This window comes from Bombus flavifrons, chromosome 1 (assembly GCF_040668555.2).
Source record: "Bombus flavifrons isolate JBK064 chromosome 1, iyBomFlav1_principal, whole genome shotgun sequence".
Taxonomy (NCBI): domain Eukaryota; kingdom Metazoa; phylum Arthropoda; class Insecta; order Hymenoptera; family Apidae; genus Bombus; species Bombus flavifrons.
In genome coordinates this window covers 19903367-19922781 of record NC_138442.1, presented here as the reverse complement: position 1 = coordinate 19922781, position 19415 = coordinate 19903367, and the positions used below count along the sequence as shown (strand labels likewise).

The window sequence follows — 19415 nt, the reverse complement described above, 5'->3', positions numbered from 1 at the left end:
ACATTTATTTGGCTATAACAGGCCGAGTATCGAAAAGTAGAGCACGTTGTGGAATATCAGGAATCGATGTCATTTTGTTCGCGATATCTCTGGCGTATCAGAAATGTCGAATGATCAACACAATACTCAGACTCGTACGTGCCGGAAACGCGGCATCATGCTTGCTATTGAATTCGGCGCTGGTGGAAATCGTTGGTAGTGTGTGGTCCACGAAGTAACGTTTCGATGTCACGGCGGAGATACTAATCTCGTTCCTTCATCGAGACATCCCTATTTCTCGTCTTTGGAAGTCATGCACGTACGACACGGGGTTACATGTCCTTTCTTATCGCGTCGATCGTGAACAGGAAGCTTCCACGTGGATATTACATCCCCGATGCTTTTGATAACACGCATCGATACGCCACACAACAGATTGGCGCGTGAGGCGAAAGATATTCCGTATAGCGTTGTATGATTTTTTCAAATATTTAATTACAGCTTTCCAATATTCTACAACTTTTATATAAAGTAATTACTTTTAATTAGATGGATGGAGTTTCATTGGTTGATCGAATGTTAAAAGGAAACCGTAAATAATTTGATTGACTGGTAGAGCAAATCGCTTTGCAATTAATTGTGGGATATGACTTTTGCGAAATTAACAAATTGATTGCTTTTAAGGAAAATGAATTTTGAGATATATAGTAATTATATTTTTCAGTGTAAAACATTTATTTTCTTTTTCCTAGTTTATTCTCACGCATGATTGCCAACCAAAAATTTGTTAAACGGTTTAAATAGTCCATTGATCACTTTATTAACGCGTAATTGCTATATGTATACAATATTGCAGACATGAATTCGCAATCAGATAAGAATTCGTTACACAGATTTTCTATATCGAAAAATCAAATCACAGATTTTGATTAATTAATGTCAATCTCACCCTTGACTTCATTAATTAACCGATTAATTAATTCTAATTATTATTATCCTATCACATAACTATCTTCATAATTTTGTTTGAGTTATTTATATTTTCTGTTAACAAACTCGTAGTAATTCGATTAATAAGATCAGTAATCTGCGATAAATTCAGCCATTAAAAACAATAGGCACTGTAAAATCGATAGAGGAGATTGAAACTAACTAGCAATCATCTTTCGGCTATGATAAAATGGTAGGGGCAGCCGATATCCAAGCTGAGCGTCCTAGTGCGAAATTGATTTGGAGCGTGGCGACGTCGTCGTCCCCGCCGATTCTACACAGACTCATTGTCCACTTTGTCCTGGAACGTGTAGATTTGAAACGCGAACGAGCTGGCCGGCCATCCGCAGGATCGTTTGATGCTCTCTAACCCGGGGGTGTCGGCCAATCGAGCCGCGTTGGAATTGCCTTTGAAGCTGATCGGCTTCGTTCTAAACCGTAAACGAATGGCCACCTGGGTACCAAAGATATCGGTGTCTTGTCATCGATGAAACCCTTATAAGTGTGTCCCTATAACGGCAAAGGAACAGTAGCGTTCCAATTGTAACGTTAACGGCTTTTCATAATTCGCTTTCACCAAATTTCAATTACGTTCCTAATAGATCTGTTTGCAACGTACCGGTGTAACCATTATGGTATGCTTGTATGGTAGGTTGTAGCATATGAAATGTCCGTTTGAATGGTTCAGCTTTCCATTTAGATAATAATTAGTGGTACATTGTTTATCTGCGGTATGGTTTACATAAACGTGCAATGTCGATTTGTGCTTTATGTTTTATCAATTGTTCGTTTAAAATAGAGTCGAGAGTTCTTCGGTATACTTTTTCCAATGAATTTGCATTTCCTACTTTTCTCTCCTGCGTTTTCTTACGACTTTAATTAAACTTATTGTCAGTCATACTAAATTTGTAAAAATTTATTTGGAAAATAGTAAATTTAGAAATGAAAAACAGGGGTAAGCTTGAGAAGGTTTGTTGGTATATCTAAATCAGATTGCGAACATTGTATCTCATGGTAAAAGCGTGATAATTTTATCAGTGTTCATCTAGTGCTTTGTTCGATAAATTTTATATTTATACGTAGTATATTGTATATTTTAATGAACAGCAAAAACATATCCTTGTTTTAATTGAAGAAAATATTCCATACTTAATATCATATACTCACTTATCATCTCCCTCTTTCTATATATATATATATACATGTGTATAATAACAGATATGTTTGTACTGCGTGGTGGATAGTTTTATTACCTTTCTCGAAAGTGTTTTAGTAATTTATTGTTTTAATCGCATAATACAGTGTAGCGAAAGATAAGTACGTAGTCGTATGGTTCTCTGAGGGTAGGTGGATATTAAAACGAAATAGTTTTATGTACTTCAGTTGCTACTACTCTCGCGAGTTAAATTGCTTCCATTTTATTTCTAGCATCATAGAAACTGTTGGTACTCTAATATTATGCATATATGAATCGTGTAACTCGTATATCAAAAGCATACAGACAAGATTGCTTTGCATTATGAGATATAATGTATGCGAGTATTAAAATACTAGAAACCTACGTATCTCATAAATTGTCATCGTAAGTGAAACTATTAATCGTTTTAGAAGCAAATGTCGTTCGATCTATTGGACAAAAATTTGTTGCGAATTAATAAAAACGCATATTTTCTCACGTTTTTGTACAACGAAGACAATTTACTAAATTTCAAATTAATTTTACCAAAAACAAACGTATATTGTTTAGCCAGGTGACAATCTGTTACGCTATAATGTTGCACATACACAACATGGACCGTAATAAGATTTAAATTCGTACCATTCGAACAAAAGAAGAAAACATTTCATACAACGAATCCTATTAGATCGATTCATCGAATAATAATTTACATTCTTCTTCTACTTCGCTTTACGTCTATTTTTCCCAAATATGTTGTTCCTTCTTTATCCTACATATGCAAATTCCGTCTCTTCTATCTCAGTTTCACGATCATCCTACTTTTCGTCATCCACTAGCATTTCTGTCAAACTTGATAAAATATTCGAGGCACAGGGGCAGCATATCGGAACAGAGATTCGGTAATAGAATTCGTGGACAGTTAGCGGTGGTTTGGCCCCGAAGTAGCGAATATTTGGGCCAAGTCCAAGGGTCAGGCCGACCGTGCACCGCGTTACGGTACTTAGGAAAGCTCTGCTAATTGTATTAATGCTAGTTGGTTCGCCCGGATCAAGACCCCGTTGTTATAATCCCACGGTAAGCCATGTTGCTCTCCTGCCATATCTATCGTCGAGATGCGATCCATTTAAATGTTTGCATTCACTGAATCATCGCCCAAACGATTTCCTTGGGGTCGACCAATGCGGAATGCATTTCTTCGTTCGAAAGTCTCGAAAGAATTGTCATATTTATTGAAAATCGAGAAAAAATGAGATAATTACTGAAGGATATTCTGTTATATTTATATTACATTTACAAGCTAGTGAAAAATATTTTGTTACTTTGCGTAGCGTGTTTGAACAGGACGAGTATGGATAACTTTATTAATAAACACATGTAGTTCAAAGTTTGTAATTTATAGGAAATATTAAAATATTAAAATTATCAAGGTATGACAGATTTCATGTGTTTTTATTTTACAGTTACTTGAATCATTCGATTGCTTCTGATATAATTAATCTTTGATTTCAATTTCCTTATCTTCCTATTTTTCATTTCATCTTTCAAATCTGCGGTGAATTTTACAGTTCATCTGGATATTCGTTAATTTGAATATTTTTAATTGCAAAGAACTGCAATAGGTAAACATTAATTACTAATCGGTAATGGCATTTAAGGTAATACCTTTCATTCAAGGTAAACGCAGAGACTAATTTGCTTTAATCCTATGTGTTACACGTAAGGTAGTAGTTTGTAAATGAAGCAATTTTCGTAATTTTAATTACTTTTATTAAATCTCTCGGGTAATCGTTGAGAGTTGGTTCAATTTTGCGCGATGTTGAATCTTATGCGTCAGACATGTTCAAAGTTTGATTACTAAAGATTTCGCCACGAAAAATTTTAGATTGGAAGAGACGAACTTAAATGAAGATTTCATTTAGTTAACGTAACACGAGCTAATAGCGTTCGATATTTCTCTTTCGAACGTTTCAACATTGCACGAAGATAGAAACGAGTTGTCATTTTTTTGTAATTCAAACGTCGTATTTTCTAATTGAGAACTTTACATTTTTGGAAACACCAATTCTTTCTGACTGACCAGTATATCAACAGGATAAAACAAATATCTGTTTCTCATCGTTTTCATGTAATACTAGGGTGACATACATGTTGTCGTCACGTTTCCTGGGGATTTGCATGTAATGTACTAAGAAAACAACAAACTTGTGTGTTGTTCTAAATAGCTTTCGAAATACAATTCCATCGCAATCTCGAGAAATATAAATGATAAATGAACGACTGCACGAAACAATTCTACAAGTTAAAATTGCATATACAAATTATTATATCGTGTAGTTTTGAATAATTATAAATTACCATCTTAAATTACGTACTGTCTATGCATTACTTTTTACACTTTCACCGGAAATTCTCATCGAATCCTGTAAACAATTTTAAAGAAGAAACCACAGAGAGAAAATAGTCGGTGCGTTTTATTGCTTATAAGCAGACTGCGAATATTTATGAAAATTTATAGTTTTATAAATATATCTAGAGAAATGGAATTAAAATGAAAACTTATTATCTCACCCTGTAAATATTATAACGAAAACTTTATTTTGGATATTTCCTATATTTCTGCACGCTGTATCCACTATATACATTTCCGTGTCTCTAAATTTCTTGTAAATGCATAAACTTCCGGAGTTGTAATTAATTCTAAAGCCAGTTCGACTCATACTTTTCCTCCGGTGAATACTACTTTATCTCTTTCGGTGGCGCACGTACGTTATAAAGCAAATTTCCCCGCGGCACGGCGGCATGGGAAAAAATTATGCTGAACGGAAGACAGCGGCTGGACATAAGTCCTCATTTCCGTTACTCGCGTCTCGTCCAACAAAACGTATTACGATAATGCGTTTTCCGTTATTGCGTGATCCCACGAACAGCATTTCGCATTGTACAAATTCGTCCGAAGAATACCCATTTTCGTGAAAGGTTGAACGCGTTAGTATTGAATATTTAATATAGATAAATATTGTTGAAGTGTGTGAATCCGCTTAATTATAAAAAAAAAATTTCATTTGAAGCATAAACCAACCCATTGTTTCTTCATCCGCAACCTAATATCGTATAATAAATTAAAGTTTTCTCGATGAACGTAATTCTTTATTCCTCAAGCCTGTAATTTCGCATGTACTTGTTATTGGCTCGAGCGATAATTAATTTGCAGGAATTCCGTTACTTTTATTGGAACTTGTTTAAAATTGTATATCACGAAGCTATTGCGGTAATTGTCAAATTGCGAAGGTACATTTAACGAAAGATAGTTTACGAAGGCCACTATTTCAAGGCTACTATCGTCAGCTAAACGAGAAACGAGATTTTGCCACATGATCTGAGGAAATATCGTCGTTTCTATGAAACTGTCTCTGTTCAAATAATTTTCGATCGTAGATTTCCGTAGAATTCCAGTAAACGAAAGTAATGCCAGATAAAAATACATTTGCTCGACGGTCATTGGTTCCTTATTTCGTAGACGCGAACGTGGTTTCAGTACATGACTTTCTATAGAATTGTTGTGCGTATCTATTAATCTCCTCAACTATCGCTGTATGTTATTATTTTAAAATAAAAAAAAAAAGTGTATCGATAACCGTACAAAATTCTCTTTGTACGCCTGAATTTCTAGAAAATAGGATTTTCGTCCCTTTGTACGAGAAATCAATTGAAACGCATTCCCATTTTTCTGACAGGTGACAATGGCTTATCATTCTGTTCAAATTCAATGTAATACAAATGTGAAAGTTTCATTCCATGCGTAATCAATATTCTTTCGCATTATTTTCCACAAAAGATTGACATAATATATTGCTACCAATACCTTTTACATAGCAACTCGTTGCGTGATAAAAATCTTGGTGGTTCTCGTAACGCCATTTAGGTAGAAGTAATAAACTACCATTTATGTTCTATTTTCTATAACAAAATTATCAGTAACACGTTACATTGTCTGATAAATATGATTTACTGATCTTACATAAGGATACATACGATTCATGTAATATACTGCGGAAAAAAATAAAACGAAAAAGGGCCAATGTAACTTAGAAAACGTACGCTTGAACTTCGGATCACCGCGCTACAACCAACATGGTTACTCTGACGTACGCGTGTCCGTCAACCCGGCTTGAAGGATTAACCACCTTTGATTTATCTGCAGGAGTCGTGAATAAATTCAGGAAGGTTAAAATTATTTCATCAACAGAGTTTTAGAAACTATTAGGTCTATTAGAATCTTTCTATCTTTCCTTTTTGTCTTTCTAGTTTTCTAAAGAAGTTCCCAAAGATAAAGTCATTACAAGCAAGTAAGAAATATTAGTTGAAAAACTATTTCACCTTTTACATTCTCGTTCGAACATTAGAAGATTATATACAACAAAATATACGTAATAAACTTTATTGATAAATCGGTACAGAAACACTAGAAAGATATCAAGGAATCCTAGACAGTCAGAATAATCATATTACGGAATAATAGAACACAATGGTTTCTTTCTATCTTTACTGGTAACTTTATCAACGTACGATTATTGAATTGCATATATAAATGCACGATCAGACAAGATTTCATGAGAAAAATGTTCCACGTGCAAAATCAACTTTCACCAACAATTTCACTAAACTGGCTATTAAATTATTCTCCATACTCTTAATTATCAAATTCTACACATATCCACATATAACTAAAAAACAATTATTATTTATTATTACTATATATACATATATTATATAATGAAAACTATAATTGCTCTAAAATTGAGATAAATCTTTAACTTAGAATCGAATACGAAACCATTTGGTAAACTTAATAAAATTCTACCATCGAGTACGTACAATAAAGCGGTCGATCGGTCAGAAATCCTCCCTCTGTTAATATTTCTCTCGAATCGTTTTTACTACTCAAAAATCTCGCGAGGTATATGGCGGTAAGGAGTAAAAAGTCACAGACACGGTTCAGTCGTTTGCACAAGTCAGACGATGAACGAGGGCCAAGGGAACCTTTCCACCGAAAAATCACATTCGTGAGCTCGAATACAGCCGAAGGATCGGCACGAGGGTAAGGAAGAGAGAAAGAAAGGAAAAAGGAGGTGATAGACAGAGAAAGAGCAGCAGAACGTAGCATGCTCGTCTTAGCGGAACGTAATAGCCATCTATCAACTTTCGGTGCATATCGTATAATATCCTGCAGGATCCTTTGGTTAGGGGGTTACCCCGCGGCTAGGGGTGGATGTAGAGTAGAGGTATGTATATAGGGTGCACAGACTTGCCAGCCAGCCAGCCAGCCAACCAGCCAGGAGCGGTATAAATCTGCCGTGGGGCTCCCAAGAGTATTTCCCGCCTTTATTCCTATATAGGGTGTCTTGCACCATAACTCGAGTTCTTCGATATCTCCTTTATTTTTAACTCTATTGGAAAATACTTAAGACGTAAACCGCTTTTAAGTTAAATTTCGAAGGAACCCCCCACTGTTTATGATTTATTCATTAGAATTACTTTTTTCTTTTTTTGGGGGGGGGGGGATTGATATTTCTCCAAGGATTTTAAATACGACGATCTTTATCTTTCAATTTATTCGAGATTATTATATCGTTATATGCGATTCAAAGTGGTTAGTTGGTATAATTATCTACGAGTATCTGTATTTTTCAGTTTTTCAATATCATGGATACCTTTTATGCAGCAAAGCATAAATTTGTTTTCTTGTCGTATTTTATACCGATTAAAATACAAATTTCAAATGCTTTTAGGCGAAGAGTTATAATACATGTATGAGATGGCTATGAATGTTACGAAGGTAATTAAATTTTAAGTAGCAGTTTATTCTTTTGACGATTAAATTTTCTTTTTATTTCGCTATGTTATATTATAGATTTTAAATTAAGCAACTTAAGCTTTAATTAGTCTTTGCAAACACGTGTAATATGTTCATAAACGTAACTGGGTACACACATTTAATGGCGGCAACATAACGTTCCGGAAGACATGATGAATCGACCAATTAGAGCTTGCACTGTTATGCCAGTAATAATTTCAGAAACAGCGCAGTTCGTAAGCACTCGTTTTAGATAATGTATCCTCGATGAACGCTATTTTCAGCATTTATGAACATAGGCAATAGAAAGTTCATAGAGTATCCTGGCACTGTATTGGAATTTGATCAGTAGCCTTTCGATATTCAAGGCCACGCTTGAATACATTTTAATACGTGTCACATGCAGCAGAAAAACCGATACGTGAAATGCCAATGAACTTTGCACTTGAATCATTGGCTTGTATTGTGCGCCTAAAAATATATGCTATGCATAGATAATTATATTAAAATGATGTAGTAAATATAAATAGGCGTATACAATTATGTCTTAAACTTAATGAAAAAAACAATATTGATTTTGCCCAAAATATCTACAGACGCTAAAACAAATTTTCTAATTTTCGTTATTTTATTAAGTTTGTTAGCTCTATGAATTCCTTAAAAATTTTGTTAGTGAAAATTCATTCCTGACGAAAGAAATCTATTTCTAGAAAGCTTAATTGTGTTACAAAATTCATTTCGAGAAATTTGATAGTATCGCGAGTTTCATTCTTTTATTAAAATCATATCTTATACATTTTCCAACACTATTCAAGTCTAACGAAATATTCGAGCGTTTGACTTTTGTCGAGACACCCTATGTACATTTCCATCGTTTCTCATCCGTTTCTATCTAGCCATTCCCTTCTATTCTTGCGCACACTTCGTCCTCTTCTCCGCACTTTTACACTTTCTGTCTATTTCTTACCTTCTTTCTCTCTTTCTTCCTTTCGTTCTTTCTCGTTGTCGTGCTTCAGGCCGCGTACTATCGCCAGACGCGAGACGAATCTCGAGCTTCAATTCCCGCGCGATTTATCTCGGAGCAGACATTGGTCTACTGTCACCGCAACCGAGACGTTCGGTACAACAGCAAGCAACCACGCAGACAATACACCTCTTTGCCAGACATCTTTCCCAGAACACGCGACCGTAGGATTATGACTTTTAGGTTTGGGAACAGCTGCTGACATTTCTGCGTGGTTTGGGCAGATTTACTTGGCAGAAGATAGCGCGATGAGCGACGCTCACAGCGGAATTGTTGATTCTACTATGTTCAGGACTTTCGGTTACTTCTTGGATTTCGCTAACTTTGTTTGCTAATTTAGTTAGATCGCTTGAAATTTTCTTCAGATATTTTATAAATCATCTGTTGCTCGGCTTCCTTTAACGTTACATACATATGTGTACTTTACATTTTTTACTTTACATTTTTATATACAGGGCGGTTGGTAACTAGTGGTACAAGCGGAAAGGAGGTGATTCTACGCGAAAAAAGAAGTCGAAAATATAAAATAAAAATTTTTCGTTTGAGGCTTTGTTTTAGAGAAAATCGACTTTGAATTTTCGCTCGGTACGCGTGCGGATCCGTTACAACGATCTACAGTGAAATCCGTTATAACGAGACGTGATAAAGTGCACGCGTACCGAGCGAAAATTCAAAGTCGATTTTCTCGAAAACAAAGCCTCAAACGAAAAATTTTTATTCTATATTTTCGACTTCTTTTTTCGCCTAGAATCACCCTCTTTCCGCTTGTACCATCAGTTACCAACCACCCTGTACATATTTTACTTTACATTTATATGTACACATTGTAAAATATATTTAGAATATGTATTTCTATAATAGTATTTCTCTTCCTTCAACAATAAAAGATAATTTTCCACTTATTTGACATAATATATGCGTGGCATATCAGAGTTAGTGAAGTGAACTTTTGCATGTGGTCCTTCTTTAATAACCAGGGACTGTAGGTTCATCATTAAGTGAGCTATATAACATATGTTATTCTGAATACACAAGGGATACGAAAACACGTGGATATAAATGATGAGTACAAACTGGGGTCATAAGAGGAACGAGAAAGGTTGCTTTAAATATTTGTTCTGTTTGTTCTCGTTTTCAAATTGAGAAACAGATTTGTATTTTAATAATTTTCCCTACAAACTGTGCTCTCGTAAATGACTTTGCCTGTAGTTTATGCGTGATCTCATTGTCTATGCACATTTTCAGAATATTGTACGAAGCTTGGTAGATGTAGTACGTACCTAAGACCGAATCTGAATGAAGTTTCTTAGTAATTTCCAATCAAACAGAATTCGAATGTTATCTAATTTTAATTTATATTTTATCGTTTATCATAGAAACTATCCGTGATTTGTCATGTAAGACACAAGATACAAATATCACTTGAATACTCCAATTTCAAATTAATCCTAGCTCCAGTTCTAATACCAATTGATGGCTAGAACAAAATTGATCGACCACATTTGCAGAAAATCGAAATTTACATCAATGTATTAGGTTTTCTTAGAAGTTTCTTTCGTTTTATGAGGAAATAGTAGACGCACAACGTTTTTTTTTTTATATTATTTTGTCGAATTACGTACGAGCCATTTTGTTCTTTCGAGATAAACACCGCGACATTTCATAGACTTCATTTCACGTCTGTATGAAGATTATAAAAAACACATTTGCGAAAAGAAGACGCTTTTCAGACTCAGTATTTACACGAAACAAAATGACATACATACACACTATTAAGAACGAAAACGTAGTATACAAATAATTTTATATTTTTCTTATCCTGAAACAACGCCATTCTATTCTATTCTATTTGTATTATTCTAGACCTAGCGTGTGTCTTTCAATTTTCACGCGTATGTATGGATATGTAAATCAGACACGAATAACGCAAAAAGCAAACCGTCCTCGTTGGCAGTGTGTGCCGTCGTTGCCCTCAGTCTGTCATAATTCATAACAAATGTACGTCGCCGATAGTTGACAGCCAGTTTTCGAAAGTCGGAAAGTTGGCCAATTCCGATACGGTATTAAATTCTTTTCTCCGCGAGACATTTTCCATTAGTGTTGAGCCCCGCGGCACCGAGGGGCAACTATCATTTAATATTTGTTCCGAGCGAGTTGAAAGGGTTGCGAGGGTTGGAATTCGGTCGTTGTCACGCCGGGCCGGAGAAACGTTATTTGTTCGGAGCGTGGTAGCGAAGCTTCTGGTTAGCCGGGATCGTGTCATTTCCGATTGTCGTTTCTCACGAAAAGGACCGTTAACTGGTTAAAACAGCCAAAGTTATGCAACGTGGATTATACGGAAGTACCGCCGATGGCAGTCCAATTTTTGCTCCTAATTGACTCACAGTTTCGTTCCTTTTCACCTCGAAAAATTAAAGTTGTTGCGTTATACCGTAGACGCGAGCGGAACTTTTAATACAAATACATTGGAAACATAATTAAGGACTTGGCTAGATGATTAAAAGAAATGGTGTAAAGATGAGACAGAGGGTTAAACACGAATTAAATCGCGTTAGGATAAAACGCAGGAGGTGAGTTAATTATTTTGTTCGGATGGAGTATTGTAGTTCAATAATAATATGGAAATGGGAATTCGGTGTGTAACTATTTTGTACAGAGTGACGTTACTGTTTGTAACAGTGTAAAACTGGAACAGTCATCGGAGACATCGCATTCCTCGTTATATACGTACGGATGCTTTTGAATCGTTCGATGATTGCAAATTAGCCATCATAAGACAACGTTATTCAGCAATTTGTTCCTAATTAAATACATATTGAGCGGCAGATAGGTATATTTTGTTCAATTTCTCGCTAATTGGCGGTCGATCGAATAAATAAAATCGTTTTACGATCGCTCAATGAGATTATCTAATTATTGAAATATAGTAGACGGTTATAGTTACGTGGACAGATAGATGGAATCCCTATAACGTTACTGTTACATTTTACGGTAATACGCTGGCTTTATTGCACATAAAACGGTGTTCAAGATTAAACAGAATAATAGTCGTGAAAATTATAAGGAATTACGAAGGACGAAGTACGAGGCTTCCAGGTAAATCGTATTCTTTTAAAAGAAATACGCCAATCTTTCAGAAACATTGTAGCACCAACAGGCATTAAATGACGCGCCGATTGGACGTATCTAGCTTGCACACCGAATTTACATAACTTTAATACCAATTGTGATCTCCTATACGTAATATTATACAGAAGAATCTTTTTCATATAAGTTTCATATATTTGATGATATTTCAGATAAAATAGTATACGTTTTTAGTAAATTTTTCGACAAACTTTAAAACATACAGGAAGACTAAATTTTCTACAGGCTTTTAATAAAATAAAACGTCAATTATTATTTTTCCCTAGTTCACCGAGTGTTCTCGTTTCGCACAAACTAACGATCCTTCCTTCGAAACTCATTATGAAGACTGCGCATAAACTGGAAAAGAAAAAAATACAGAAAATAAATGGGAGTAGAGGGGAAAAAGGAGGAAGAGGTCGGTATTACGCAAATCTCTGGCAGGAATCGGGCAACGAACGAACCCTCGACCGCGGAATCCACGCTGATTGCGTGTCAGGCGTAAAACCGCGCGTACAGTCTCGTCAACTGATTAGCCCAGCCTCGATTTAAAACTTTCCAATTAAGTCGCGAAACAGCGAGGCCGTTCGAAAAGTTCGTTCGCCGACTAGAAAAAGACTATCTCTCCTCTCGACGTGAAATCTCACCTACCCTCTTCCCTCAGGAGGATTACTTCCGATCGTTTGTACCTCTGGCTCGTTCGCGTTTCTTCGAGATTGCCCGGCGACCGACCAGCCAGCGTCGTCGATTAATTCTCCATCGAGTGGACTCGATAAATTCCGGACGCGTTCCAGCCACCTCGGTTAGTTACTCTGCTCTCAGTTACGATCACTCGTTACGTTTAGCGGCTCGTATTTTCCGAGAGCATCCAGCTACCATCGGAATACGAGCCGAGAATTTCTCATCTGACGATCACGTCACGGTGCGCTTCAGAATTCATTCCGCGATCTCGCGCGAAACAAGCAAAATTTCTATGTTAAGGCTAGGTCTATTTGTGTATGTTACGCGCCATTCGACGGTCTTAGGATAGTTGCTATATATATATATATATATTTTTTTTTTTATTTGGGAGAATTTTACAATCAATTCTCATTGAGAATTATAAGTAAATTATTCTGACGTGGTACTATAATTTGGATAATAAGTGTTTATCCTATGTTTGATTCTAGAGTTGCTATATTTAGATCAAAATTGAACGGATTTAAGTAATCGTAGAAATATAGAATGTGTGTGTATGTAATATTTAATTTGAGAATCTATGTGACAAGAAAACTAAGCTGATGTATTAGCAATTTTCTGACAAAATTCATGTAATTTAAATTTTATTATCTACATCAAATACCTTTTTTTTTATTAACGTGGAGGAAATCCGCATGGACATCTGGCCGCTTCTGGGGAAAAGCGGCGTGGTCCCGGCTGCGATCGAGAGGGGCCCGGGAACCGATGTGAGCGACACACCGGGATCTACATCAAATACTAGAGTTATATTAACCCTTTCGCTTCGAGCGCCGTATATAGGCGGCGACCATGCGACGAATTCTAAGTCCGGCATCCCATATATCCAGTATCCAAATGATGCATATACAAATGCTATCTATAGTCAATAATATATTTTTTCGTTATCGGCAGAACATTTTCTGTTGATTTTATTGACACATTGGATTAATCACTTTTTACAGTTACTCGTTGAAACAACATCAAAACGTTTCACGCAATATATTTCAAACATCCAAACGATCGTATACCGTTTCATGCTAAAAAATCTATTAAATCCATTGACAATGAAACGATATTTCATATACGGTTCTTACAAGAATTATTGTTATTTAAGACTCAGGAAAACGTATAAACAGCAACCACGCACACTGTGCGTATTTCTGGCGCGCGTTTCCGTTCAGTGACAGTACTTCGGCGGACTGGACTGCCGAAGCAAAAGGGTTAAAAGTAAAAGATGCCTTACGATATCTTAGGAATGAGCCTTGATAAAAACTTCAATAAGATCTGCGATAATATGTTTAGAATTTCCTATAATTAATTTCCTTTAGAACAGACGCGGTTAATAAGTATAAATTTGATTTTGCAATTATAACATCTACCTATATTTGTCCTAGGTATACTCTCTCGAGTTATATGTGGTATTGCAGGTAATTAAGATTGAAGGAATGTAATGGAAATGAATAGGTATACACGTGGCAATATATTTCTGACTCAACAAAAGTTAACATTAATATTATCGAAAGCACTTGAACGTTTGTAGTAAAATAAAAAGTTTGTAACCTGTCAATTTCATGCGTTTTACTGATTAATTTGAAAATTCATTGAAGTAGGTAAACTTAACCCAATTACATTCTTCGAGTCATTAACGATCTAATCGTGTTTTTCTATCGTAAGAAATATATCTTCAGCTTATGAAAAATACGAACAACACGCGCCACAATTATTAAGTTGCTTTGGTACAATCGTCGATCACTTGTTACTTTGTAATTGCGATGTATCGAAATTGTGTGCTTGGCCAACAATCTATGGCAGTGCAAGAAGTTCTTTGTGTTTATGGTATTTTAAGAACAGCACAGGAGGAAATATAATTTATAAGTTAAACGAATAGAAACATAGGAGGAAGTACTTTTTATTTGACCGATATCTTTGTTTCAAACTTAGTTCGACCTCGATGAAAGTTCACGAAGGTATCTTTTATCGGTCACCTGATGGTTTTCCACCGAGAGGTGTCGTCTTCCTCGGTTACTTACACTTGACTACAACGAACTTTACTTCGAGTCTATAAAGGTTTCAACTCTCCCACTGGAATCATCACCTTTCTCGCGCTCCTTTCCTTGCAATAATTTGTTATTTATACGGAAAATGTTTTTAGCGTGATCATTTATTTAGAACTAGCGAAGCTTTCGATGGCTTTAACGCATATCGTGTAACGATATCAACCAAGAAAGAGAAAGTAAACTTTTAGACAACGAAATTTATTATTTGTCTATCGTTTGTCTTCTTGAATTGTTCGTGGAACTATTATTTACGTTGTAATTTTGTAAGATATTTTACTTATTTAAAATTCATCGTATTCGTTACATCTAACGTTTACTATAAACTGATCACTCATGAGGATATATTTAATCTAGGTACATTTCAGAAATAAGGAAGATTTTGTGACGCTAAGTAAAATAAAAATCAAGAACCGCAAAACTATATTAGAAGTTTTATTTTCGAGGAAAGTCAATCGAGTCAATGCAAATTATTCTCGATATACATCTTATTTTAATCATAGAATCTCCCTCGTCTTATTTCTTCCACGATCTTCGGCATACGCTATATATTTAATTACTTCGCTGCTTCTTCGCTCTATTATCGAAATACTTCTCAGTATATGCAAATCGAAATTTCTCCACTTAACCGAGAAATCCACTCCGTGTCTCTGGAAGCTCCCCAAGCTTGCAGGAACACAGTCGAACAAGGGCAATAATCAAAAGCCAATCACTCTGGCAAAATCGTAAATGAGACCTGAAAAAAGTGGAGCCGAGAAAAAAATAGGAAAAAAAGATAGCAACTAGATCAAAGGAGAAAATCTGCGAATAATTGGATCGTTTGAAAGCACGCTCTTTGATCGTCGTATGCACGTTGAATAGCTGAATCGCGTTGGGTATTCACGTTCGTATATCCGATCGATACGTTCCTCTGGAAAATATCGATGACTTTATCGTGAAAAAATAGAGAGCGAGCGACTGAGAGAGAAAGAGAGAGAGAGAGAGAGAGAGGAGTCGCGTCGACGGAAATCCGATATGTTCGATGACGCGTAGGGTGGGTAGGTCGTCGTTCTTCGCGGATTTTCTCGTCAAAAAGAGTCGAGAGACGATCAGACGGGACTTGCTGACACCGGGAAACATCGTCTTGGTCGGAGATTAGCAAGAGGGCGAAACGTGCGAGTAACGACACCCACGAGACGACACCAGGCATCCGTGGAACGATCTCGTCGTCGTTGGAGGGGCACGCCTCTAAGTAATAAGAAATCGATAAGAGCCATGGATTGGATGCAGAAGGAAGGGAAAATCGGTCTCGAGTATCTTATCGCAACTTGACGGATGAACGGTCATTATTTCGTGGATGTGTTAGCGGAGCATAACCAGCCTCGATAACAAAATTCTTTAACAGGATACAGCTACGAGGTAGAGATCGTAGACAGGTCGGTATTAACGATGAATTATTTTGATAAATTCGATCGATGATTTTGCACGTGAATCGTTCAATAAAGAAGTTCGAAGAGCAAGAGAAGTATGCATATGGTTTAAAGATAGCGTCTAGAGGTTCTCGAGACGGCTATCTGGTAGAAACGCTCGACAATGGGTCCACTTGAAAGCAAGTTTTACGTATTTCCGCAGACGTTTTCTGAATGCAAATCAGCCAAGTTTGCCAGACGCAGTAATAAACTATTTAAGAAAGTTTCTTGCCGGAGAACGTTCAAACTATTGGTCTTCGTAATATTATTTTGATGATCAGTAAGTATAAGAACTTGATAATCATGATACTAATTAATATTGAATTACGAAAATTTTACAGATATTTATCGTTTCGCGCGAGATACGGTTACAGTTAGGTTTTCAACGAACGTTTTTTCCTTAGAAACTTCCTAGGAGATAGGTGTAGCTTTTTCATTAAATTAAGCATGTTTTCAAAAGATACAATCAACATTACCGTGAATAAATGTAGACATTTTTCCCTTAGAAGCTTCGTGCGAGGTACATTTAGTTTTTTCATTAAATTAAGCGTGTTTTCAAAAGGTATAATCAACGTTAACGTGAATAAATGTTGACCGAATGTACCAATTTCTCTCACGAATAACCATAGCTTGTTACGCGTTTATTGGAAAACTCACACAAGTTTTACTTTATTTAGCATTTTGCAATACAGAGTTATATAATGCAGGCGAAATAACGGATTTGTAATAACAAGATGAAAAGTTAAAAGGAATGAAAACCGTTCGATTTCTATCCAATACCAATTATGTTCAGACACATCGGATGTTCTAATATTTAATATACGCGCGTCCTGTATAATATATTTTTCTCAAGGAAATAACAAATACTTTTTGAGTCTGAGAAATTCATCTCTGAGCAGAGATTACGAATCGATGATTCGACAAATAACGAAGTTTTCGATGATTCGTCATAATTATAGCCTACAAAGACGCAGGCCACTGGCTACTGATAAATCTTAAGTTTCCAAATGCGTCCCCCGAGACAATCCATCTTGGTCGGCAGTCGCAGCAAAGTACGAAATGATTAATTTCGAAATCGAACTGTTTAAATCTGACTTCTTCGAGCGACTTTGTACAGGTAACCAAAGTCGAAGTTCGATTTTCGATCGGGCGCTTTGCAAATCGAATCGAAAAGGGACAAAAAAAAAAAAAAAAGGGTAAAAGGGGAATGGAAAAAAGGGAGGAAGTTCTCGCTTTTAAGGTATACCGTATTCTTTTTTTCTTCTTTCTCGATGAACTTTCTTAATTCGGGCTCGGTTCAATGGACTAATTAATATTGATGATTAAAAAGTGCCCTCGCGGGTGATCAATTTTCATCGGTATTAATATTCGTCGTTTCGAACGGAACCAAAGCCCCCGGGCTTCGCTTTCTTCGCTCTTTGGCTTTAAGCGCGTCCTCGAATGTCGCTTAATTAAAATGGAACGTGAATTTTGATTAGACTTTGAGAGGGAAGGGACGCGATTACGATGACGTATAGCCGTGCGTGTTTCTTACCGGGCGTTCGTGTTATGTTTTAACTTTTTACTCGATTGGAATTCGTTAAATATTAGCGAGACGTATAGCTGACATATTAATAAAGATTATTCAAAAATCTATCGATAATTTACCGATACATTTTGTGATATCGAAAGTTGACTAAAAGAAAATGAAGATGTAGTAACAGTCATTAAGTTATACATTATAAATTCGATAAAGAAGAGGAAGAAATAAAACGTAACACTCTAGTAAACCATTAATATTCTTCAGTTTGCTTTTGCTTGAGTTTTATGCGACCGATGTATTAATATCGTTTAATATATCATTCCACTGGCGAATAATTTGTCATCCCCTCGAAGAAAAAGGAATCGATGAACGAATTTCTACGAGGGGAGAGAGCGCGTGAATAGCGTGACAAACAAGACGCGATTCTCTTCAACGAAAAGAGGATTTCCAGCATTAACCGAGGTTATTAAGTCTTGCTTCTTTGTTGCACTCGACGTTCAGTTAGTCGAAGCAGGGGAAACCAGTAAAGTAACCGGTGTAATTCACTCCGTTTGATTTATTCGGCCCGATTTATCTCGTTTGCATATTTTTTGCTTTAGTCGAACGGTTCTGCGTTAAATCACGCGGCGATATCGCGCAGGAACTAACAACGCCCGAAGCGAATCCTTGAAAATCACGGCTCCCCACGCTAAAAAGTTTCGTTTAATATTCTGATGTATTAATGCGCCGAATATTAATGCATAGAAAGTTCAATACAAAAATAGATTTACGATGAAAAAGCAATTGATTATAACTGACTATTTGAAAAACGATGATTATAACGACGAATTTATAATCTCTAACGTATATATCTTACAATAAGGAAACATTTTATAAATATTAATAATTGCAAATCTAGAAATTTTATTATGTACGGATATTAGATTAATTATTTCCAAATTTAACACGACCATAGAATCAATAAAGTATCAGTATAGCACGGTTCACAACTTGGTAGAAAATACGCGATTTTTATTAGCGTACACGAAACCGTGTAAAAATATCATAAAACATCGATAACTTTAAGGGAATATATATGTTTGAAAAAAATAGTTAGAAATGAACTACCGCTTTTAGTAAACCATACACTGTTTTTGACACAATATCTGAACGATGTACTATGGATAAAACAGTGATAAAAATATTTTAGCGTAAAATGTCGGTGACAATAGCAATTTAACTAACGCAACGAGTTTCACCGAAGGTCTTTGCTCCAATTCTTTACTGGCAACACCAGCTCTGACTTTTAACACTGACACTTAACTCTGACACTTAACTCTGACACTCGACTCGAAACTAGTTCTTGTTTCAACTCTCGACTAACTAGCACACGCATTTTTGAGCACCATTTTGAGCAAGTCTACACGCGCCCATTCTCTCCTCTGTTGATTCTCTTATCCTCTGATTAGACGTCAAAATCCATCCCACGAACTCGACATACTTTTACTAGCAAATCATCAAACTAGTCGAATTATTGTAAAT

At 36.0% G+C, this 19415-nt stretch overlaps 1 protein-coding gene and 1 long non-coding RNA gene across 4 annotated transcripts in view; one reads left to right on the top strand and one right to left on the bottom strand.

Moving 5' to 3' along the window:
• Positions 1–19415, bottom strand: part of LOC138184913 (uncharacterized) — a 325808-nt gene that overhangs the window by 11249 nt on the left and 295144 nt on the right. The window lies entirely within an intron of this gene.
• Positions 1–19415, top strand: part of GluRIB (Glutamate receptor IB) — a 346208-nt gene that overhangs the window by 177411 nt on the left and 149382 nt on the right. The window lies entirely within an intron of this gene.